The 7005-nt window shown below is 39.0% G+C and overlaps 1 pseudogene; it reads left to right on the forward strand.

Moving 5' to 3' along the window:
• Positions 1–577: 577 nt before the first annotated feature.
• LOC102818199 lies at positions 578–5316 on the forward strand (annotated as a pseudogene).
• Positions 5317–7005: the final 1689 nt, after the last annotated feature.

The raw sequence follows: 7005 nt of genomic DNA on the forward strand, positions 1-7005 counted from the left end.
CAATGATTCACTTTTGGGATCTTTGTCTGACTAGCAACCATGGATAGTTAGGGAAATGCTTTCCCTCTGTGGTCATGTTGGAATATAGAAGAAATGTACCCAAGGAGGGAGTATTGACACAAATAAATTTGCATAAAATGACCTCATGATAAAGATGTAGAAACTGTCTCCAGAAACAAACAAGGCTTTAGCTTCAACATTTTCTGAATTTTCTAGGTACCTGGACAGGTTTTACATGAGTAAGCTATTTCACCTTTCTCCTATCCCTTCTACCTACTTCATATTCCTGCAATAATTATTCCCTATAAACATTTTGATGGGAACATATGTGTACACTAAACCAATCCCTTCTAGACCCCACTTTCAGCAAACCTGCCTTATGTTGAATTAAGTTTGTAACCTCTACTTAGTTAAAGTATGCATTTTAGGTTCTTTGTTCTAACTCCTTAAATATGTGTTCATTGCCTTACCATTTTTGAAGCATTTGTTTCGCTTCATGAAATCAGACATTTTCTTCAGTCCAGACTACTTTCAAACCTTCAATAAATCTCCTTGCTTTTAGAACATAATATGAATTATGACTCTTGAATGGTATGTCTTCCTGTATAGTCATTTATCTCAATTTTAGGTGACTATGTGTTAACTAAGGAGCTCTGGTAGCGTAGTGGTTATGAATCGGGCTGCGAACCTTAAGGTCAGTGGTTCGAAACTACCAGCCACTCTGTGGGAGAAAGATGAGGCTTTCTACTTTACACCTTCGGAAACCCTGTACAGGGGTCGCTATGGGTTGGAACCGACTCGATGGCACTTAACAACAACAACAACAACAATGTGTTAACTGGACATATGTATTAATAGCCATTATATTTACAATAAACAGTTTAGTCTTTAGCATAAACAGTCCCTTTGTTCCATTTAAGACTTACAGCCCTTAATTTGTCTTTGTAAAATCTCAAGACCATGATCATTACTATTTTTTAATGAATGTAAATATTTTATTTCCTTTTATTCTTTTTTCAAATAGCATTTTATTCAAATAAAAACAAACTCTCCCTGCATCTAAAACTATGTCCATAATTTTCAGTCTAAATAAAAGTAGTGTATCTAAATAAGGAAAAGAAGGTCATTTCTGATTAAAGCAAACTCCTCAGAAGAGGAGAGAAGCAGGCACACCCCTAAACGTGCTCCAATCCTCTGCTTTTAGTTCAATTACAGGCAGTTCAAGTGGCTGTGAAGTGTCTAGTAGCTGGTGGTCTCTGAAGCCTTCTCAAACACTCCCCAAAAGAGTTATTTTTGTTTGAACTGTTGGTCTCAGGGGGAATGTCCATCATGATCACTTGCCCTGCTCCATACTTGGGGTAGGGATGGTGGTGGCCATCAACAGCAGTAGATTGCAGTTCCAGTTCCTGGTCAGACACACAAAGGACTTGAACCGCTATTAACTGAGCAGACTCAGACAGCTGCTTTATAAGATGTCCTGCCACCATGGACATATTTGTGTAAATTTCTTTGCATTCTATTAACTAGTCCAAAAGCAAACATTCTCTTTGTGGCCTCAGATATGAACTGTCTGTGAGCCTGCATTATCATTCAGTTGTGTTCCAGTGTGACCATATGTAGTGCATACTGGTTTTAGTTTCTGGGTGACAAGAATTTGAAATTGCATCTCTTGAACATAAAGGCATACATAAAGAACAGTTTCATTATTATCTTCATAAACTATGGAGTTAATGTGAACCTATTGGATGTGAAGAAGATACTATTATTTTTGTGTATGTGACAGCAACAGGGTAATCAATACCATGAATATATACAGTGATACCCAGATCAAACTACTCATCAAACAAGATGATGACTTTGAAGTTCCTGCCTTTGGTGGCATCGTTAGGAAAGAAGAGGAAGACGAAGAGTATTCAGAAAATGAAAGTGATGGGTCATAATCTTTTAAGAAGTACTCATGGTCAGAAGAGGAAATAATGGAGCAAACCATGAAGTTGATGTTGTTGTTGTTGCTAAGTGCCATTGAGTTGGTTCTGACCCATAATGACCCTGTTTGGGTTTCCAAGGAACATCTGTTGTGTTTGGACCACAGACCTGGGGGTTAGCTGTCCAGTGCTTATCTTACAATGCCACACCAAGACTCCAACACATGAAGAGGAGGCAGCAAAAAGCAGAATCCCAAAGAACAGAAATCCATTTTGACTATGAACAGTATGAATATCCCACCACTTGCCTGCCAGCTTATTGTTCTGTGGTGACTTGTGTATTACTGAGATACTGGAAGCTATGCCACTGGTATTTTAAATACCAGCAGGGTAACTCATGGTGGACAAATTTCAATTAGGCTTCTAGACAAAGATTGCAAAAAAGGAGAGGCTGACTACCTCTGAATGTTTTGCTACTGAAAACCTTATGAATAGCAGTGGAACACTGTCAGATAACGCCAGAATATTGAATATTGAAACATGAGGAATAGTACCAGAATGTTGTCAGATTCCCAATCACTTCAAGAGGTAGTACATGATCAAGAGGCAACAGTAATGGCGGGAAAAGTCCAAGGTGCACTGAAGCCATTGGCAAAGAACAAGACTCCTGGAATTGATGGAAGACAAATTGAAATCTTTCAACAAATTGATGTAGCACTGGAACACTAACTCATCCACTCCAAGAAATTTAGAAGACACTTACCTAGCCAACTGAATGGAAGAGATAAATATTTGTGCCCATTCCAAAAAGAGATGCTCCAAAAGAATATGGAAATCATCCTACAATATCAGTAATATCAAATGCAAGTTAAATTTTTCTAAAGATAATTCAAAAAATGGCTGCAACAGTACATTGATAGGAACTGCCAGAGGTTTGAGCTGGATGCAAATAAGGATGTGGAATGACAGATATCATTGTTGACATCAGATACATCTTAGCTGAAAGCAGTGAATACCAGAAAGATGTTTACCTGTGCTTTATTAATTATGCAAAAGCTTTCAACTATGAGAATCATGACAAGTTATGGATAATGTTGCAAAGAATGTATATTCCAGAACACTTAATTGTGCTCATGAGAAACCTGTACATAGACCAAAAGGCAATTGCTCAAACAGAGCTAGGGGATATAAATGATTTTGAATTCGGAAAGGTGTGTGCAGGGTTGTAGTCTTTCATCATACTTATTCAATCTGTATGTTGAGCAAATAATCTAAGAAACTGAATTATATGAAAAAGAACGTGGCATCCAGATTGGAGGAAGACTCATTAACAACCTGATATACAGATGATACAACCTTGTTTACTGAAAGTTTAAAAAGGACTTAAAATACTTACTGATGAAGATCAAAGACCACACCTTTCAGTACGGGTTGCACCTCAGTGTAAAGAAAACAAAAATTCTCACCACTGGACCAATAAATAACATCATGATAAATGGAGAAAAGATTGAAGGTGTCAAGGACTTCATTTTGCTTGGATCTACTGTCAACACTCATGGAAGCAACATTCAAAAACTCAAACAATGTATTGCATTAGGCAAATCTTCTGCACAAAACTTCTTTAAAGTGTTAAAGGGCAAAGACGTCAGTTTGAGGACTAAAGTGCACCTTCCCAAGCCATGGTATTTTCAGTAATCTCATATGCATGTGAAAGTTGGACAATGACTATAAAGAATACTGTATAATTGATTCATTTGACTTGTGGTATGGGAGAGGAATATTAAAAGTACCAAAGACTGCCAGAAGAACAAACAAATTTGTATTGGAAGAAGCACAGCCAGAATGCTCCTTAGAAGCCAGATGGTGAGACTTTGTCTTACAAACTTTGGATATGTTATTAGGAGTTACCAGCCCCTGGAAAAGGACATCATGCTTGACAAAATAGAAGGAAAAAAAAAGAAAGAAAATCACCAAGGAGATGGACTGACACATTGGGTGCAACAATAGACTCAAACATGACAATTGTGGGTATAGCAAAAGACCATGCAGTGTTTTTGTTTTCTTGTGCTTTGAAATGCTGTGAGTCTGAAACATGCAACAACATCAAGCAGCAACAACAGCATCTACAATATCAGGACATATTCCAAGTACTTAGAAGACAGAATAGTAACACTTCATCTCTATACTTCAGAATATTATCAGGAAGAACCATTTCCTGGAGAAGAACATCATGCTAGGTAAAGTGGAGTATCAACCAAAAATAGGAAAACCCCCCAACAAGACGGATCGACATAGTACCAGCATCAATGGGCTCCAGCACAACAATTGTGAGGATGGCACAGTTGCTTTCTTTTGTGCATAGGGTTGCTATGAGTTAAAACCAACTCAACAACACCTAACAATAACAATAACAAAAACCAGTATGAATACTATCAGACATCCTTGTTCATGGTGATGTTCGACTTAGGATGGATAATGTCCAGGGATCTGAACAACATGCTATGGTGAAACATGTGGCTGACATACCAGTGCATTCAAGAGAAGATCACCCAAATGAAGTGCATGATTGATGTTGGTGTCCTGCAGCAGAATAACCAGAAGCAAGATGCGGAGCCTGCCTTCTGTGGACTGCATGCAGTTGCCTCCACCTCGCTATCTACCAGTGCTGGTGTCTCTATGTTTCTGCCACACATACTACACTGTTTCCAGGTTCAAGCTCTGCTCTGTGCACAGTGAGGAGTGGCTTTGGGAATTCCTAGTGAAAGTGGGTGTTCCACTAAAACAGGAAAAATGACATTTCAACATTTCCTTGAAGGAAAATGTTCTGGAAATGGAAATGAAGGACATGGACAAGCAGACTTTCAGCATTCATTTTGGATTCAAGCATAAGTTCTTGTCTGGTGACATGGTCTTTTTTGCAGATCCCCCAGAAGGTCAACTCCAAGACTGACAACTTCACTCAGGCTTCTCTCCAGGTGTAATCTAGACAAGCTATAAAATGGCCTGGAATTTTCCAAGAAGCAACTGCAAGCTACCCAAAAGACCATCGTTGCCTGTCTCTCTACCAACCTTGTTATCTCCCAGGGACATTTCCTCTACTTCTCCCCCATGAAGGCTACTTCCTTTTATTCTTTCTAATTCTTTTTTAGTTGAGTCTCTTGAATATAGCATAGAGTTTTTTCTGCTTTGTTAGCTAATCTGAAAATCTTTTTTTTTTTTTTTCAGTAGATAAATTAGGCCCATTTTCATTTATTGATACATTTGATAAATTTTATACATAGGTCATGCTGGAGCCAACACAACTGCTGGAGCCAACACTGCTGGGGCCAACTGTCGCATCCAACTATTGGCTTTTCTCCATGACTCACATGGAGAGATTAAACCCGAATAGGGGTGACAGGAGATGAGAAAGAAAAGAAAGACTCAAGACACATTTGAAAATAGAAATAGTTGGAATCAGGTGGGACACAGCACTCTGATGGAGATATTGCAACACAGACCTAGGCAGTGAGTTTATTTTATACACAGCTCAAGCAGAGGTGCTTGGGGACAGGGAAAAGAATAACATCTGGTGTTTTGATGCATGCAGTAAGTGGGACTTTATCAGAAAAATGTAGTTCATAGGGAAACAGAGATAGGGCAGCTAGAATGTTGCACAGGCTAAGCCAAAGGACATAGCTAAATACAAGGAAAGACCTTGCAAGTTCCCAGACCATGAGGCAGCCCTGCAAGTTCCTCTGTGGGAGGTGGAGACTTTGACTAGGAAGCAGCCCGAGTTTCTGGACCACAACTGTTCAGTTGCAATCCTTCAGTTAAACTATACCAAGTCAGGGACCTTTGGCTCAGCTGTTCCCAACATCTGCCCCTTTTTAAAATCTTAAATGAAGGTGGTGAGTGGTCAATAGGAACTGGAAAAGCTGGTGTCAGAGGACTCAGCAGAACACTGTAAAAATAAGCAAAAAGATTAATATCGAGACAATACCAATAAGGAGCCACACCGTATGGTGCAGTATATTAAAAGGATTAAATCAACTGAGTAGCTCCAACACTGTCTTTACCACATCCTCAGGGGCCAGGAATTAATTTCTGCTGTTTTGTACAGCCATAATCTGTTTATGAAGTTCTCTTAGATCCAAACTTATATTTGCATGATTCCATATACCTTGAAGGTGACTTGAAACTTTATTCCACTCCCAATTAGGAGTGTTATATGGCAATGCCGTTACACAAATATGAGAGAATGAGGCATGACATTAAATATCTTGTCTGTATTTAAAGGCCTCAACCTGATTTCCCAGGACAATTACAGTGGCCTCTAGTGCATTTAATTTTATTTTCAAGTTGTGATCTATGTGCTCTTGGATAGATAAAACATGGGAGGTGTTTGTTGCCAGATAATTTTATGGAACTTACTCTGATTGGAACCCTAGGTGTTGAATCACTAAATTCCAGCCCACCTATGCTCTTCCTGAAACATTCCAAATAGACTTATTCTTTCTTAACAAAGACAAAACTCCAAATCCCAAACCCTTTCCAAGTTTTATCACATGTCTTTCTTCTGTCTCACACTTCTTTCCTGACTAGAAGACATCCTCTTTTGGAAGCTTCCTTCCTAGTGAAGGGACAGTGAGCCCCAGCTACTCTAAATATCCACACACTCATCACATCTTCGTGTCTCTTGCTCACTTCCAACATGCTCAGTCAAACCTTTGCTCTGAGCAAATCTTTATTTCTCATATCCTAACCTAGCCCATTAGCCAGGATGGAACTGGGAGCAAAATTGGAACTATCAACACAGGATCTCATTCTCTAAAGCCATAAATTCTAAGATTGGAATGGAGGGGACTGATTGTATGGTCAAGGGCAAACTCAAGATTAAAGATTGGGTAAGGATTGTGTGAAACACAATTTACAACATAATGTCCCTCTGCATATGAGATATTGACTGGTTATGTAATGCACATAGGGGACCTGGACACAGTATAAATGTAATGAGCCATTTGTCCTGCTCCCCCAAGATCTTTTAGATTTGCACTGGTTTGATTAATTTACTCCGAGGGTGGCAACTAACCTCCATAAA

The sequence above is a fragment of the Chrysochloris asiatica genome, unplaced genomic scaffold, assembly GCF_000296735.1.
Source record: "Chrysochloris asiatica unplaced genomic scaffold, ChrAsi1.0 scaffold00213, whole genome shotgun sequence".
Taxonomy (NCBI): domain Eukaryota; kingdom Metazoa; phylum Chordata; class Mammalia; order Afrosoricida; family Chrysochloridae; genus Chrysochloris; species Chrysochloris asiatica.